We start from the raw sequence: 9,594 nt of genomic DNA, 5'->3' as shown, positions 1-9,594 counted from the left end.
ACCCTTACAAACTCATTCCACCTTCCTCTTATCCAGATCCGTCTACTCTTCACTTCCCCCAACACCTTCACATCGTACAAAAAGGCCGTATGTAATTTTGTTAATATTGTTTTGCAACATTGTTCAACCTCCAACTCTTCCTTCCTTATCACGAGTTGGTTTCTCATGTCCCATAGGACCTCCTTAAAAATAAAACACCACAACCAACTCAAATCTTTACCTTCCACCTTCCCTAATCCGACACCGGTTAGCAAACTCATGTATGTAATTTTGCTCTTACACACATAATTCAAAAAATCGAAAAAACATACTCACTTTTTTGGCATATTCACAATCCCAAAAAACATGTCTAACGTTTTCCTCTCCTCCACATCCTGCTCTATGGCACCTATCCGATCGGGTCAGATCTCTATTTTTCAGGAAAACTCTGGTTGACAACCCTTCCTGTAATGCCAGCCAGGTCACATCCCTTTTGTCTATTGGTAACACCTTCCATTTCTAAGGCATTCCAGATCTTGACTGCCTCTGAAGACCTCAGACCACGGATATTGGCAACAATACCTCCTTTAAAGATACTTTCCTTGAGCTTTTTTTGTTTCCTCCATCCAATCCCAACTCTTGTAATCCATACTCCGTGCTTATTTATCCAGGATTTTATAATGACTAGATGGGATAAACAGGGGTTTCCCCAAGTCTACGCCACACCATCCCAATCTTCTGAAGGTCCATCCTCCCATATACCTCATCATCTCCGCTGTCCTTCCTTCTGCCGTTAATGCATTAAAGACTACCAACCAATAATGCATATTGGTAAACTTAGCTAGGTCCGGGAAATTCAAACCCCCAAAACGGCATGGTTTCTTAACCACTTCTCGCGCAATGCACTCCATTTTGGAGCCCCAAAGGAAAGAGAACAGAATTTTGTTCAATTTTATTGTCCATATTTTCCCCATGGGGATAATCACTGCTGTGTACAGTACCAAAGGTAACACCACTGCTCTTAACACCAAAACTTTGCCTCTCAAGGTCAGGTCTCTTAATATCCAGAAATCTATCTTTCTTTTGACTTTTCCAAGCAGCTCCTCATAGGACTGTTTTCCTTTCAAGGTTTTGTCAAAGATGATACCCAAGATTTTTATTTCTTTTTTGATTTCCAACTTGTCACTCTTTAAACATATTTCGGTGAACAGGTTACACAGCCCACTTTTGTTCCAATTGACCCTCATCTTAGAGGCCATACAATATAGGTTGGTTACTAAGCAAGTTCTATCTACCTCTCTTTGGGATGAACCCACCACCACTACATCATCCATGTAGGCCATGGTCTTAACCACTCTACCGCCTCCTCCTGGAACGGAAAAACCTTTGCATATTTTCTCTTTTTGAATGCTCTTTAATAATGGTTCTATTGTACAGATGAATGTAAGAGGTTACAGTGGGCACCCCTGTCTTACTCGGGATTTTATTGGGAAAGGTTTACTCAATACACCATTCACCAGCACTCGACTTCTGATACCGTCATAGAAACATTCAATTACCTTTAGTAGGTTTACCGGAATTCCCAGCCTTGCCATCGCCTGACCCATGAAGACGTGCGATACTCGATCATAAGCCTTTTCCAAATCTAGGGATTCCACCACCAATGGTCTCTGATTTTTCCCAACATACGAAATAATATCTCTTAACAAAATTAAATTGTCGGTAATTTTCCTCCCCTGCAAGGCACAAGTCTGCCATGGTCCTATCACCTTGCCCAGTACTTCTTTTAGTCTGTTTGCCACCACCTTGGCTATGACCTTATAGTCGACATTTAAGAGGGTTATCGGCCTCCAGTTCCTCAAGTCTCCTTTATCTCCTTTTTTATGTAATAACGATATTACTCCCTCTTTCATTGAGTCTGATAACCTTTTCTCGCCAAACACCTCCTTAAAGACTTTACAGACATACGGGCCAATGATTTCCCAAAGGGCTAAGTAATATTCTGCTGCCAGGCCATCGCACCCAGGTGTCTTATTTTTGGACATTCCTGCAAAGGCCTCTTTAATTTCAACATCATCTACTTCTCTCTCCAGCCACTCCTTTTCCTCTCTTCCTAAACTTGTGTCCAACACCTCACAATAAGTCTTCATTTCTTCCTCCTCCTCTACCTCATACCCTTTAAATTGGGTTCTAAAGAAGCGTTCCACTTCCTTTATTACCTCCTCACCTTCCGCCTTCCTACCTTCCATATTTACTGATGCCAACACATCTTTTTTTCCACACATTTTCTTGAAGAAATATCTTGTGCACTTCTCATCTTTTTCCATGTGTTGGATTTTTTCCTGGAAGACAATACTTTTCCCTTTTTCATTCATGAACACTTTCCTCTCTTCTTTCACCAGTCTTAGATCTTCCTCCACATCCTTATCCATTTCTTTTAGCAACTGTAGAGTCTTCAACCTCCATCCCAATTTCTCATAAACCTCTTTCTTTTGTCTTGCCCTCCTCCTTCCCCATGCTTTGAAAAACTGGCCCACTCTGCGTTTGGTCCAATCCCACCATTCCAGTAAGCACACAAAGTTGCTCTTCCTTTGTGTTAGATGTTTATAAAACCGAGAGAAGTCCATTTTAATTTCCTCCTCCTCTAATAGAAGGTTGTTTAGTTTCCACAACCCTCTACCGAGTTTGACCGAGCTTTCCAACAAAAAAGCAGCTTGTATCCCTCTATGATCTGAGAAAAGGGCATCAAAGGAAACAAAATCTTTGTATATCAAAGTCTTTGAACACAATACTAAATCTATCCGTGATTTAGTTTTCCCAGTTTCCGAGAAGAAAGTAAATTTATCCTCTGCTAAACCTATACTTTTTCCCACATCTCGTAACTCAAAATCTAAAATAATATTGTTCAAAAGGGTGCTTGATCCATCCAAGCTTCAACCACCTCCACCCACTCTATCAGAGCATTCCCTTACAGTATTAAAATCCCCCACCACCATTGTTGGGATTCTTCCTGTCAAATACATCTGTAGGTTTTGCAAGAAGCTTATTCTCTCCGGTCTCCCTGCTGGAGCGTAAACATTTATCACTCTAAAACAAAAATTTGCTATTTCCAACGTAGCAACCAGGCATCTACCTGGAACCAAAATTTTATAATCAACCACCTTGATTTTGTTGTTTTTAACTAAAATGCCCACACCGCAATTTTTATTGTCACCGGCTGGAGACCATATTGCCTCCCCCTTCCACTCACTTTTTCCAGGTGGAAACTTTATTCCACATTCTTGCAGACAAATAATATCTTGATTTCAAATGTGTAAAAAAATTAAAAATTACAGCCCTCCTACTCCTAGCTCCAATCGAACGGACGTTCAAGGATGCAATTATCACTGCCATTATCGCAACAACCAGCAAAAAACAAAAATTTAGCATTTTTATGTTATATACCCTCTAGCACCAGTCCATCCTATCCTTGCTGCCACTGCAGGTGAAAGCGGAGAATCAGGAGAATCCCCCTCATCTGATGAGGAAACCATCCCCATCAACCGTTCTGTTTCCGTTCTCGCTTTCTTGCTTTTTGTTGATTCACACTCCTCGTCACTCTCAAAGGCTCTCTGCCCAGGAGTTATTGGGTTACTATCTTCCATCTCCATTCTTGTTCCCCAATCAGCATCCTTCATTCCAGCAGTCACTGGGTTAATTTCTTCACCAGTACCACCTCCTTCCGTCACCTCCATCTCTGCACCTTCCACTCCTTTATCTAATGCATCACATCTTTTACTTTCTGCTGCTGCCCGTTTTATTTCTGTTTCTCTTACTAAGTTGGCTTGAAGCACCGTCATTTGCATAATCCCTGCCTCCGCCACACCCCCTCCACCGTCACTTTTCTGTTCCTGGTCTACAATACAGCTTGTCATAGGGACAGCATCAGCACACGAGGCGGCCACGCCCACCTCCAGCGTCCCGGCGCCATCTTTCCCTCCAGCTCCGGTTACATTTTCTGTCTCCGGGGGGGCTTCTGTGCTCACACATCTCCTCCTCCATCGGGAGCTCGGTCTCCTTCACCCCATGTTCTAAAATTAGCCCAAGGGCTCTATCCGTTGCCACGGCTCTTTCTGCATATTTTGCACATGCATCAAGAACCTCTTTAGAGATCACAGGACCCTTTGTCCTCCCTCCTCTTACAGCATCCGCAAAGGAAAAAATCCTGCACCCCGTTCTCTCCTTTTCAGGACAGTCCCTTGCCAGGTGATCAGTCTTATTACACAAATCACATTTTCTAGCCTCTGTACAATCTCTAGCCATATGATTTTCTGAACCACATTGCCTGCATCTCATAAGTACTTTACAGTCCTGTTTCTCATGGCCATATTGAAAACAGGTTCTACAAAAGGGGGTTGTCCTGAAAAAAATAACGTACACCTCTCCCAAGCAACTGAAAAGAAAGGTGGAGGAAGAGTATATGCATCATTCTCATCCTTCTTAAATTTCACTTTAAATTTGATCTTACTGCGGTATATGCCATAATTATTTTTAATTTTTACACCATTGTCAACATAACATAAGAACAAAACTTCAAAAGAAAGATTCTCACCACCTCCTGCTCCAAATAGGGATTATACAGATGAACTACCACATCTCTTTTCTCTGCGTCAAAAAGGGGTTCAATCTCCACACTTTCCCATAAGCCGGTACCCACCTTCTTTCGGTATCTTTCATATGCTCTTAAGCACGTGTCCTCAGAATGAAAAGAGACATCATAAATTCCTGTCGCAGGGAAGTCCTGCAAAGCATAGATATCGCTTACCGCTATTTTTAGTTCGTTCATCAGGTACTCCTCGATAACTGTCTTCACTGTAATCTTCCGTCGTACATCTAGTCCCAAGACTAATCGAAAGGATTTGGGTAGCGTCCTTCTCGCCATTTTCAATTCGTAATGTCGCTGGATACCCCAAAGGGGTGGTCCACCGACTTCCTTCCACCGACCAAGCCGAGTTCCCTCAGATTTATCGCAGCCAAAAGGTCGAAATGCGATAACCCAATTATTCTCTGTTCCGAGCGAGCGGCTTTCTGTCCCCACCGGAGGGCTCGCTGAGAGTTGCCTGTTTGCCTGTACCCGGCAACCACCCTTCCCCCCAGTCTAGGCTGTCCGGAGGTGTGAAATCCGCAGCCAGACGGGCGTCGCTGGCCTACAGGCCCAATCCCCTGTCTACTGGCCAATCCACCCTTTTCTGACACCTGCCCAACACTGCTGGAGCCCAGTCATGACCTTCAGTCATCCCAAACCAAGAATTGCACAGATTCAGGTGCTCCTCGTTGCTCCTCGTGCACGTTTAAGGTGGAAAATCATTTGCATGGGCCCGCCTCCTAGTTAACATAACGTGGCCTGAAAAACGAGAGCCACTAGAGGGAGTCAAAGGATAAGGGATCCTCCAGATACTAAAAAGTTAAAAACCTTGCCTCATCTGACTTTTCAAGCTAGCTGCTGCATGCAGCAAGGTACACAGCAATGGAGCAAATTCAGCCCCCTTGTTTGACAGCAGGGTGGTCACTGCTATTGAAGGCTTCATTTTGGGCCTTAGGAGAGTGAGCGAGCGAGCAAGGGAGGAGTAGAACACTAGCTGACTTGTCGAAAATTGGATGCCCTGACTAAATCTAGGTGTTGCTGAATAGGTAACTTCATAAAGTAGTGGCATTTGGCAAGAAAGTGACAAGAAGCATTGAAGACAAAGACACAAGGGTTAAATGCCAGTTTATTATAGCAAGGAACTGAGTTTAAGCAAGAAACATTGTCAGCAACAAGAAGACACAAGACAAACAAGTTGGATGATTTTCCAGTTAAATCTATTTTTTGACACTGCGTAAAAGAGAGGGGTGCACCGGTCCTGGAGGTACTGCAATACCAGGTCGATGCGTGGAGTGGACAGAGCAAGCTCTTCTTCCATCTCCCTGTTCTAAAAATCCATTTAATATATGGTCCCCAGATAGGGGACGTATCAGATATTAAACTGATAAGAACAGATTTTTTTTTTTTTCCACTCAGAAATCTTTAGTCTCAAGTCTTCAGTCTTTCCAACTCCAAGTCTTAAAATATACCATCATTGTGGATTTTTTTTAGATATATATATATTATTATTATATTTTTTTCTTTTAAACTAATCTGTTCCATCACTTAAAATTCCAATATTTTTCTGATTTCTCCTCTCCAAAATGTTTTATATCTCTTAAATAATAAATGTGTAAAAAAACTCAGTCCTAAACGTATACAACCTTCAACTGATATTTTTTCTTTTCTAAATAAATAAATATTTCTTACTTTCCATAAGGCCAATTTGATTGAGTTAATAAGCAACCATACTTTTTTAAATTCTTTTTTTCCAATTCCCAAGCCGTAAAAGAGAATTTCGTGATTGAAGTATTTTAAGGTACTCAAATTTTTTAGCAGAGGTCCGATTTTCCTCCAAACATCCTGTGCAAATTTGCAATTCCAAAAAAGATGAAGTGTCGTTTCTTCCATACAGCATTCTTCTCTTACACACTGTGCACTTCTAAGCAGTCCTCGATGATGTTGGAAACTCCTTGTTGGAACAATCTCTTGTACAATACTCCATGCTAAATCTTTTTGCTCGTTTGAAAGTAAAGAGAAATGTGTTGCTTCCCAGTAGGGATGAGCTTCGCGTTCGATACGAACGTATGTTCGACTCGAACATTGGTCGTTCGAAACCCGAACAAAACGGGTCGTTCGCGCCAAATTCGAGTGACGTAAAACGTCCCATAATTCACTGCGGCGTTGAGCGCTGATGATTGGCCAAGCATGCTGTATGTCCCGCATGCTTGGCCAATCACAGCGCGCCAAAAACGAAGAGCCATAATTGGCCAAAGCCAGGGTGGCTTTGGCCAATTATGGCTCAGGGGGATTAGTACACGCCCCACACTATAAAAGGCAGCCTGCACGGCGGCCTCGTGTAGTGTGTTCCGGCTTTGTTAAAGACAAGTCAGACAGACAGTTAGAGATAGAGACACAGTGTCTTTTCTACCAGACAGACAGACAGACAGACAGACTATTCACATCCCTAGGAGTTGTCAATATATTTATAAACTGTATAGCTCAGCTAGATCTGCTATTATTATCTGTCATGCAGGAGTTTATTCTACATGCAGTGCTCTAACGTGTTGTATTGCCTGCATTAGGGATTAGCTTTAAAATATTAGTCTGTGTTATTGAACGTGTGCTAGTTAATTGCACACACACACGCATTACCTGTTACTGCACGTGTGCAATTTATTAGCACAGAAACGCAGTCACTGTTAATGCAACTGGGCTATTGAATTGCACAGAAACGCAGACATTCTTACTGCGTGTGTGCTGTTTAATACCACCTGAACGCGCTTGGTGTCACTGCGTGTGTGCTGTTAAATAGCATTGGAACGCAGTCGCTGTTACTGTGCGCTTGCTGTTTAATACCACCTGAACGCAGTTGGTGTGACTGCAACTATTTTGTTACATAGCAGCTGAACGCAGTCGCTCTTAATGCTTGTGTGGAGTTTACTAACACCTGAACGCAGTTGCTGTGACTGCGTCTGTTTTGGTACATAGCACCTGAAGGCATAAATATGACTGGAAGGACAAAGAGAGTCACGAGGGCAAGCAGGCTCTGCATCTAGAGGTAATGCTGGTGGTGGATGTGGTTTATCCTCTTCAGCACGTGGCCGTGGCCGCTCGTCCTTCTTTTCGGGAGCTGGCCATGTTGAGCCTCAACATGCAGAGAAATTAGTTGAGTGGATGACCAAGCCGTCCTCATCCTCCTCATCCTCTCTCACACAGACTGATCATAGTTTGTCTGGCAAAGCAGCTGCCAAGGCGTCCTCTACCCTCTGCACAATGGCATCACACAATCCTTCCCTAGTCCCACCGTGTCCTCCTGAGGAGTCCCCCGAACTGTTTCAACACAGTGTTGGGTACATGCTACATGAAGATGCGCAGCGTTTTGAAGACTCCGATGACGGAACTCAGATAGAGGAAGGCATTGATGTGAGCCCAGGGAGAGGGGGTGGCCGAGAGGGACAACAATCTGGGAGTGATGTTCCCCCAGCTGGAGCATACTGCCAGGTTTTGGACAGTGATAATGAGTAGGGAGGGGATGATGAGGTCATTGACTCTACCTGGGTGCCTGATAGGAGAGAGGAGGAGGAGGAGGAGGAGCCTAGCACTCAGCATCAACAGTCTTCAAGGGATCATTTACAGTCCCAAGGAACACGTGGACTTTTACGTGGCTGGGATGAGGTGGCTGCCGATCCTGTCGTCCTCAGTGACCCAGAGGACTGTGCCCCGAATGCCTCTGCAAACCTACGCTGCATGGCCTCCCTGATCCTGCAAAGCCTGCGTAAGGATCCTTGTGTACATGCTATCAAGGAGAGGGATCATTACTGGCTGGCAACTCTCCTTGATCCACGTTACAAGAGTAAGGTAGCGGACCTTATGTTGCCATCGTAGAGGGAGCAGAAGATGAAACTTCTGCGGGAGGCCTTGCAGAAGGCTCTGTGCAATGCGTTCCCAGAACCGGGGGGGGTTAACAAAACCTGGCCCTGGACAACATCTTGCTGAGGCTTCGGTGAGTCAGAGAAGGAGCGGTGGAGAAGGTGGCCGTCTGACCGATGCGTTCAAACAATTTTTTAGTCCGCAGCCCCAAGGTCTGACCGGTTCCAGCAACCATCGACAGCGTCTGGTTTACATGGTTCGGGAATACCTAGGGGCAAGATCCGACTTGGACACCTTCCCCACCGAAAATCCTCTGGCTTACTGGGTCTTGAGGATGGATCACTGGCCAGAGCTTGCACAGTACGCAATTGAGCTACTGGCTTGCCCTGCATCCAGTGTTCTTTCAGAACGCACATTCAGTGCTGCTGGAGGCTTTGTGACCGATCACAGGGTGCGCCTCTCCACCGACTCTGTTGATCGACTGACCTTCATCAAAATGAATCAGGCTTGGATCAACACCAGCTACCAAGCACCTGATGCTGATGTTACTGAATAATCATTTTTGGTGTAATCAACTTCTGCGCTCAGCATACTCTCCTTATACTGTATATTGAAGTGAGTTGGATTATTTAAATCTAGTTAATAACACATCTACAGTTGTGTTGAAAATTATTCAACCCCCCCAATGCTGTAAAGTGTTTAAGTGAATTTAGTGTACATTTGTAATTGTATTCAGAATGAAATCCTACAAGGACTTATTAAAGAACCATATGCAACTAAAATGACATCAATTGGTTTTGTAATACAGTAGTAAATGTTTACTTTGTGAAATCTTCATTTACACAATTATTCAAGCCCTTAAAGACTACTTCTCTGAAGAACAGAGGTTCATTGAAGTGTTTTCAATCAGGTCTTGAAAACACCTGTGGATGTCAGGGAGCTGCAATAAAGCCTAATAAGCACCAATCGGGCAGCTTTCAAATGACTTTGATACTCTGCTCCTTATAGACATTTACTAGTGTGGTTACAAACATGGTGAAGTCAAGGTAATGGTCCAGGAAGACAAGAGAAGAGGTGATTACTCTTCACAGGAAGGGCAATGGCTATAAGAAGATTGAAAAGATGTTAAACATACCAAG

General features: G+C 43.7%; 1 non-coding gene across 1 annotated transcript; it reads right to left on the bottom strand.

Annotated features, from left to right (window-relative positions):
• Nucleotides 1-5,845: 5,845 nt before the first annotated feature.
• On the bottom strand, nt 5,846-6,027 carry LOC120938589. The gene has a single exon (XR_005749154.1). It is a non-coding gene; the product is annotated as a U2 spliceosomal RNA (small nuclear RNA).
• Nucleotides 6,028-9,594: the final 3,567 nt, after the last annotated feature.

Source organism: Rana temporaria, chromosome 4 (genome assembly GCF_905171775.1).
Source record: "Rana temporaria chromosome 4, aRanTem1.1, whole genome shotgun sequence".
Classification (NCBI taxonomy): domain Eukaryota; kingdom Metazoa; phylum Chordata; class Amphibia; order Anura; family Ranidae; genus Rana; species Rana temporaria.
The sequence above is the reverse complement of the archived record's forward strand: the minus strand, read 5'-3'. Positions and strand labels throughout refer to the sequence as shown.